General features: G+C 37.9%; 1 protein-coding gene across 2 annotated transcripts in view; it reads right to left on the minus strand.

Annotated features, from left to right (window-relative positions):
• rbks (ribokinase) overlaps positions 1-9428 on the minus strand; it is a 35213-nt gene that overhangs the window by 1429 nt on the left and 24356 nt on the right. The gene's annotated exons all lie outside the window — the stretch shown is intronic.

Raw genomic sequence — 9428 nt, forward strand, 5'->3', positions numbered from 1 at the left:
ATTATTATTATTATTATTATTATTATTGTAGTAAATAGGTAAAATTAGGCAATTGAGTGCATTTAACTGGTAATTGTAAAATAATTGAAGAGATTTTCTTAAACTTGTAACTTTGGAATTTTAAAGTGATTTAGGCAAGCACTTTAGGTGAGTTCATAAAATTACAATAAATAAAGTAAGATCTATTTGTTACCAGTTACATGATTCTTTTGTATTTTCTGTGTAAACCTCTGGTGCAGACTTGTTCTCAGTAAGAAGTGCAAATTAAATTATATGATCTGTAAATAGAGGTTTGTAAATGAGGTCACATAGATCGATTCAGGGGACAAAAGGTTTAACAAACTAAAGGAAAATACAATATAATTATAATAATAATATATATAATACTAAATATAAATAATATAATAATAAATATATATAATAATATAATATAATTTGGTAAGCTTCAACAGTAGGGGGTGCTGTGGCATTTATCTGCTGCTGCTCGACTGCTTCATGAAATGACAACTAGTTAAAAACTTTGTAAGTTATGTCTCAGTCAGCTTTTTCAGTCTATCATCTTTACGGGTTTTACTCACAAAGCTTGTTTTTTGAAAAATCAGAAAAGCAAGCCTAAGTTTTGAATGGGATCTGAAAAAAGTATTGATGACAAACTCCAAAAATGTAAATTGTTCATTTGAGAACACTGTTACAAATGAAAACATCAATTAAAAACACATCTGTATAATTTGCTGCCAGAATTAACTTTATTTTATTTTTTTTAAGGGTCAACTTTTTTTTTCTAAAGCCAGCTGAACAACATCTGAAGTCAACATACCCACCACAAGTTCTGGTTTTGGCTCCTCTGAAAGTACATAACTCCCCTTTTTTCCTCTCCCCATCTATTGATAAAGATGGAATGCGCTGTCCACGCCCTGGAGGGGGCTGGCTGGGGGGATGTGTGCGGCTCACTGATGGGAAAAGGCGCAGCAGTATGTAGGGACACGCTCGTGTTTAACCGCAAACGGCCCCCCCGATGCTGGTTCTCACAAGCCCGCTTCATTACTCATCACCTCGGCTCTAAAGAGTTCATTGCACTCAGCTTTCTGAGCACCTCTGCGAGCCCCCACCCGTCGCCCTCCATCCTCAGAGTAACCCTTGTTGTCACAGGGATAGCTGTGGGGAGATGAGTCAGGGCACAAAATTGGAACCCCCGGTCGTGACCCGGTCCGGGCAGAGACTCGTCGGGTTCAACCGAGCTACTGTTTATCAGTCACATTTAGCATCTAATAAATAGTGTTGATCTGACATTTAAGAGACAATCATTGCTTCCCGCCCCATCTTCCTCGCCACTGCTGTGGACTGCAGGGAGGGTGGAAAGAGTGAGATCAGAGACGAACCGTTTCTCAGGCCTGGTGGATGTTTAAACCCATGGAGTGTTTATGTCTGTCTGGCAGCTGGGCTGGGCCAATGTTTGCAAGCCAGGGTTTAGTGAAGAGGTCCCACTGGTTTGGCTCTGGACCGTCTCCCAGTAAACGTGTTGTGGCGGACGTGATGATGCCACTCGGGTGGGGGGATGGTGCTTGGGAACCGATGATCATAGCTGCGTTCGTGTAGTGGATGCAGCGTGAACAACAAGATTAGGTGACAGAAACTGGAAGATCTCCGGCTTTGTAGTCATGACAATGTTATTTATTTAACCTTAGACCTTTCTATGACTCATTCATGGTTCAAATCACCTGCTGACATGCCAGTAATCTACTATCAAATCCCTAAAAAACAAAAAAAAAACAAATTTTGTTTCGTCATGCTGTGAAAGGGTGGGACCGAAACCGGTTTCTGTRAGTAAAACTAGTAAGTTTTTGTAAAAGCTAATTGTATTTAAATCACAATGCGGCAGYATTTTCTTGACCAATATTCAAAAARTGAACCTGTATGAAGGTTTAGAACACATGCAGTTTATGGTTTCAGCAGAATATTGTGACGACACGAACTGAGGATGAACTAACTATGACKGTTCAACCAACCATGAGTGTGTCTGCACAATAAAACAATGTCGATGCCTGTTTGAGGGAGAAGCATAGAACGTAAGAGGGGTTGGTGTCCTGAGGGCATGAGTGACTTTGCGGGGAAAAGTTTTTATTTAATCTACTAGGGTATCCTACAGCCTAGTTCCAATGGATTTGAAGATATTGTGTAAAAAAAATATGTTCCACGTTCAACCAATTTACAGTTACAAATTGTTACTGTGCTTAAGTAGAAATTTTGGTTATCTGTACTTTACTTGAGTAATTATTTTTCAGCATACTTTTTTACTTTTACTCATTACATTTTTACACAATTGTACTTTCTACTCACTACATTTTAAAAAAGGTAAGAAATAGAAAGTCGTTACTCCTATTTTATTCTGATTTATTACTTAAAAAAATACCATCCTGATAAATTGTCTCCTGGATAGAGAGAATTCAATTGTGGTTGGATGAGAAGTATAAATACATACCATTCTGACACCCTATTAGCTTGTACACAACCCATCACAGCTGCACGCCGTTAGAAAAAAAATTGTTTTTGGAGAAGTCACCTCCCACTAAATGTCATTTTGGAAAATCTATCTGCTCACTTTTACTCAGTACTTTTACTTTTAATACTTAAGTAGATATTGTGTCAGAAATTTACTTTTGATACTTAAGTACAAAAAATATCAGATACTTTAAGACTTTTACTCAATTAATACTTTTAGAGGAGACTTTAACTTTTACCAAAGTATTTTTATGATAAGATACTTGTACTTTTATTCAAGTATCACTTTGAGGTACTTTATACAACACTGCCAATTTATCCTCATAAACAGGAAACATAAGCGAGGCTATATTTGCTGTCTTATGTATATGCTTACTTTTTTGTTGACAAATTTGTTGGTTAGCCTGTTACTGCTACTGGGTTTTAAAATTAGGTCAAAAGAGTTGAATGCTTTGGTGTGGTGACCTAAAAACCGGCAAGTTCCCTGTCGTCAATTTAATTCTTGTTGTGTAAAGTTCAAAACGAGCACATTTTATATTTATAATCTGCGGTCTTGTACAGTCCAACGTGTAACACATTCTGGTCACTGTGAACAAATATTAGGTCGGGATAAAAAAAAGTTTACATGGTTGTTTTTGGTTTACGATGGCACACTGTGGTGTACATCTAAAGAGTTTTGTGTCAAAGGAGAGATCATGCTAATAAAATTTTTTTTTACTTGATCACACAAAGTATTCAGCAAATAATCTGCTTTAAACATCGAAGGTAAGAGCAGTGAGGACGTGATTCATGACAAAGTTGTACAACTGACTCACATTTTCACATTCATAGGTAATCACTGTTGTATAAAGTACCTCAAAGTGATACTTGAGTGAAAGTACAAGTATCTTTTCATTAAAATATTTTGGTAAAAGTTAAAGTCTCCTCTAAAATTATTACTTGAGTACAAGTCTTAAAGTATCTGATATTTTTGTACTTAAGTATCAAAAGTAAACTTCTGACACAAAATCTACTTAAGTATTTAAAGTAAAAGTACAGAGTAAAAGTGAGCAGTTAGATTTTCCAAAATGACATTTATTGGGAGGTGACTGATAACCAAAATTCTATTTAAGTACAGTAACAAAGTATTTGTACTTGGTTAATTTACAACTCTGTAGGTAATCAAGTATCCATATCATGTCAAATACACATAATGCTGATTATGAGTGAGAGCAAGCTTTACTTAATATTCAAATGATCTTCTGCAAATCTAAACAAACTACTTTGTTTAACTTCAGCTTTTTGGACTGTATGAACCACCATCCAACATTTCTGTCCTAAAAAGTAACGTCTCCTTCACTGATACTGGCATGTGACGCTACTGGATCAAGTGACTGAAGCTCACCAAGCGTGACAAGCGCTACCCCCTTCAGCTCCCCGCCGCTGCCCTCGACACACTGCGGCGAAGGTTAGATCTGGAGGCCTGTCAATCAAGTGACACAAGCGCTCGCCGTGGATGAGCTGTGATGCTCTTTCTGGTTGGCCTCGTCCGCTGCGTCTTGACCTCTGCTGCCTTCCCTCTGCCTCTTCTCTGCTGAGGCTCAGTCTGAAGTGAAGAATTAGGATGGCAGTTGCCTCAGCGAGAAGTCACTAGATGAACTAAGTGCGCTTGGAGAACTTCTGTGCAGCAGAGTTTGTTGTCTGTGCAGTAATTATAGTACAGTGAGGCAACTTGGCTGGATTTAACTCGGCAGAAATGCTATTTCTATGTTTTTATGTGTTTGTTGTCAATGCATAAAGTTAAAAAAAGGCTGACAAATATGGCAAAAGCAATAACAAGAACTTGATGTTATTTTCTTGCTTCTAAAAAAATGTTTTTGCTTCTGCTTTTGTAAACACAAAATGGAAATGCAATAAAAGAATGGGGGAAGAATATTCTCAAGAGTGAATCTGTAATTCTGTTGGTTACCTGAAACCTGTTTCATGGATATGATATTTTGGAAATGGTTATTTAGATATGTTATTGCATTATAAGTCTACTTTTAGAAAAAAATAAAACAACAAGATATATAAAAACTAGTCATAAAGAATTCCTGTAGACTTCTCTTACATAACCCAGGCCTCCATATTTAGTTGTTTTTTCCTCCAAACATTACAGCCAATAAAATAGTTTATTACAGCCATTTTAAAGGGATCCCCGATTAGTTGTAACATTAGACTTCATTTAATAAACATTTTAACTGTAAAATAAAGACTGTAAAAATACTGTAGGATGTTCAGTTTTTATGGTTTTTAAACTAAAAATTTAAAAATATATTACATGGACGGGGCCATTTTATTTACATGCAAAGCATTCTGGGTAAATGAGGATGTGGGTAGGTCATCGGTGAGAGGCTGCTAGCGAGCTATAGCCACCCTGAAGGTTAATCTTGGACAATATCTGATGATTGACTCTTTTAAATGAAACCAGAGTGTTGACAGAGAGGAGAAGGTAGAAATGACTCAGCCTGTAACTGAAAATATGGATGGAGGACCTCAGTTTAGCTTGTTTGTCACATTAGCGCTGAATTAATACATATAAGGCAATATAGCATCAGTGCTAGCACAAAGGCTAACAGGCTAAGCTGAGGTTCTTCTTCCATGAAGCAGCTCCGTTGTCCTCCATTTATATTTGTATTTACAGACTGAGTCATTTCTACCTTCTCCTCTCAGTCAACGCTCTCTGGTTTCATTTAAAAGAGTCGATCATCAGATATTGTCCAAGATTAACGTTCAGGGTGGATATAGCTCGCTAGCAGCCTRGCACCGATGACCTATCRACGTCATCATTTACCCAGAATGCTTAGCATGTAAATAAAACGGCTCCGTCTTAACATATATTTTTAAACTTTTAGTTTAAAATTTACAAAACTAAACAGCCTACAGTATTTTAACAGTCTTTATTTTACAGTTTAAATAAATGTTTATTAAATAAAGTTTAATGTTACAATTAATCTGGGAACATTTTAATTTTTTTATTAGACTATCATGTGCATTTGCAATAAAGAAGAAAAGTCGAACAGTTCCTACAAACAGAAATAACTGCCATGGCTGCAAACAAAGGCGCATAGAAACAGAAGTTTTAACAATAGAAGATGGAAGGAAAACTGCAGCGCCCACACGCTTTGATTGACAGGAGATCTTTGTGAAATACAACACACGAATCACACAAGTCAACAAAAGCACTAAACATGGACAACTTGCAGCAAATGTAGATTTACAAAATAATCTTCTGCCCCCACTGAACTTTACCAGCCTCCACCGCTCGCCTCCTGCCATCCTGACTTAGGTGACAGATGGAGCTATGTTCAGTTAACTCCTGCAGCCTGCCGCCTCTGTCAATGAAAGGCACCCTGGGGAGACTCGAGACCAACTGGGGGTGCAACGATGACTCACGGTGGCTTCCATGCTCAGAGGCTTTCAGTAATACTCTGGCAAGGACAATTCTACCAAAGTAACAAAAGAGGAAAACTCTGACATCCAAAAATAAAAAATCAGATTTAATTGGATCAAATCAAAATCTCATCTTTGATCCATTCCCTTTGTTTAATCCTAGCTCTCCGTTGTGTATAACACTGACCAACACAAGTGGCAGAAGTATGGTCTAACATCTGGGCTGCTGCTGCATCACGTGCAGTCCATTAAAACATGGTGATGTGGCAGTTTTCTGGTTGACCCTCAGTGGGCAGGGTTCAGGAATTTCAGTGCTCAGGAGGCATTCTCTTACCTCTTCCAGGAAGGAATCTACTCTTAAACGTCTCCTATCATTGGAAAAGACTGGGAATAATTGGTCTGTCCAGACCCGATGGGCTGCTGTAATGTCTGGCTTAGACAGCACTGTCTACCTCTCAGACCTCCCAGGTTGGAGGAAATCAATGCCACCCATGTCCTAAGCAGAACTAAGAGGGGCTGAATGTGTGTTTGTGGGGTGTCCACACAAAACCAGCCAAAGCTGTGATCTCAGCATGGGAAGCATGAACTCAGTTTAAGACAAAAGGAATGAGGGAGACCCACAGTGGATGGTTTGCTTTGTTATTCATCCTGTTTCATAGGCCTGACTCACACAATAATCAGTCCTGCTGTGCAGAACGTCATTCAAACAGTTGCAGGGGGAGAAGATGATGAAATGGTCGCTGTCAAAAGGAAGCCAAATGATCTTGTGCCCACATTAGCACTTCACTAACCAGGCTGGATTGTAAGTGCTTCAATATAGGGCAACTGGATTGCATTTCATGGTTCTTGCATGAAATTTAACTCTGATCCCAAAGGCTTCTTAAGTGAACAAACAAACAAAAAAAAATGGTCCTAAAACCTTTTAGACTTTGTGCCAACTTAGAAATTATTTAGCTCTAACAATTAGGTCTAATGTAAAAAAAGTAACAAAATAAAAACCTTTATATAACTTTAAATTATTTATCCATGCATGTTCATGCTCATGGGTGGGTGGATGGATGGTCATGTTCATCCATCCAACCATCCATCCATCCATCCACCCACCCATCATCCGTCCGTCCATCCATCCATCCATCCATCCATCCATGCACCCACCCACCCATCATCCATCCATCCATCCATTCATCCAACCACTCATCCAACCATCCAGCCAACCACTCACCCATCCAACCACCCATCATCCGTCCATCCATCCATCCATCCATCCATCCATCCATCCATCCATCCATCCATCCATCCATCCATCCGAGTAGCTTGACTTCTCCTCACTTGAAACTGAGATCTCTCTGAATGCTCTTTACGGCAGGTATAATACTGAGTATTCATACTACTCAACACAACACCACTTCAAATACAAAACAAAACAAGAAACACAACAGCAACAAAAACACCATTCCATTTATTTGTTTAATTTTTACTTTTGTTGATGTTTAAAATTCTGAGCAAAACCTTCAAAATAAAAAAATACAGATGAGTAAGCATATATTTTGACCAAATATTTCGTCACAGCAAAAAAATAAAAATAAATAAAAAATAAATAAATAAATAAATAAATAAATAAATAAGAAACATTTCTAAGTCTTCCTCTGTAAAAAAAAAGAAATAAATTACACAAGATAATCATTATCAAACGGCTTGTGTCACCAGAAAGAGTGAGTGAGAACAACCTGTGTTTTTCTTTCCAGTGGGAAAAAAAAGAAAACTAAATAAAAGAGATTTACTGGAAGAGGGATTATGATGTCCAAAAGAGTTAAACACTACAGGATTTATGGGCCCATCAAAGAACAGAAGAAGTGTTTAAAAGGAGAGACAAACAGCAGGCCCGACCACAGCTTTTTGCTGAGTGGTGCAGGCCTGAGAGATGAGTCATGGCTGGTGGGGGCAGAAGAGGGGGAGCAGGGGTACGTGGTGGGGCATAAGTACTCTTAGACTTTATCAGGAAAAAGTGAAGATGAATGAAGATTAATGATGTGGGTTTAATTCTGAAGGCAAAGAGGTAAGAAAAAAGAAGCTCTTTAAGATATGATGAACTTTGTCACATTCATACACAGTGGAATGTTGACCTGAGATAAGCTGACGCTGCTGATAACGTTTTAGTTGCAAAGAACAAATTTTACCTTTAATTTCAGGGTTCTTTCCTTTCTTTCACAATATCTGTGAGTTGAACGTAAAAGTTTGACTTCAGCTTTAGGAAATTGCTGCACAGTAAAAGTCCCTGAGAGAACGATATGCACATAAAAACCATTACACAAACGATTAAGCCTCACAAGGTTTGACTGAAGTAAAGCTGTGATTAACACCGCTGCGTGATGACGTGTTTGACTGCTGCAACTCAAGCCCCACAAAACCCCTCCGCGGCAGGAAACATCAAGCCCGGGCTTGTGTGACGAAAACAAGCCACAGAGGCCGATGCGAGATGACTCAAGGAGTCTTTTAAAGATTAGAATCGGTTWGAGGAAGCAGACGCTGGTCACCGCATCCACGCTTAACTCCACACTCACAAGTGAACAACAAGAACAAAGAATGTGTGAATCTGAGGATTTCCTTTGCTATTGCTGTAAAAGACCGATTTAAAAAAATCCTTCTATATTTAATATTAGAACAAAAAGGAAGGGCGAACATTTTCCACTGAAGATTTTGTTCCTTTTTCCTCAGGTGGAAAAAAGTGTCATGTTGTCAACACGTCCGACTACTGAAATGAACGTTTGTGGAATGATTTAAATTTATTGACAGCACTTCTTTTTGTTCCCTTTTTCGTAAATGAAATAATTTGTTAATAGTAAAGGAGGACTCTGCTGGTACTTCTGTTTGTGCTTTATGAGCAATAAAGGAATTAAATAAAGGTACAAATGACGAGTTTAGTGAGGAGTTTTTAAATGTGAGGAACTGCTTTTCAGTCACTACAAATACTATCCTTGAAAAAAAAAGAAAAACTTTCACTTTGAAAGACTTATCATGGTAACATTTTGATTGCCTGCAAATARGCAAACACTTTTTGAATAGAAAACTACATTTTTTTATTAGTTTAGAGGAACTTTTATTTTCAGAACTTTTTTCTAGTGATATTGTGTTTCTGTTAGAGGAGTGAATATTTTATAGTTACAATTCTGAGCTGAAGGAATATAAAACACTTCATGAATGTAAACATTTGTTTGGAAAATATCACATAAATGAATGCATTTCCACACACGCGAACAGAAATAGATGTGGAAGAAGTTGAAATATCTAACTTTTGTTGTTTGGCTGTTAAGAATGAGCAATCTGATTCGCTAAAACATTGTTATCCTTACACCTTTTATGAGTTTCACCTCATCATAAGCTCTCTAAGTGCGACCAGTATGATACATAAAACACAACAGTGCACATTCGGCCACTTTATTAGGTACACCTGTCCAACTGCTCGTTAACACTTAATTTCTAATCAGCCAATCACATGGCGGCAACTCAGTGCATTTAGG

Source organism: Austrofundulus limnaeus, unplaced genomic scaffold, assembly GCF_001266775.1.
Source record: "Austrofundulus limnaeus strain Quisiro unplaced genomic scaffold, Austrofundulus_limnaeus-1.0 Scaffold2, whole genome shotgun sequence".
In the NCBI taxonomy this organism is placed as follows: domain Eukaryota; kingdom Metazoa; phylum Chordata; class Actinopteri; order Cyprinodontiformes; family Rivulidae; genus Austrofundulus; species Austrofundulus limnaeus.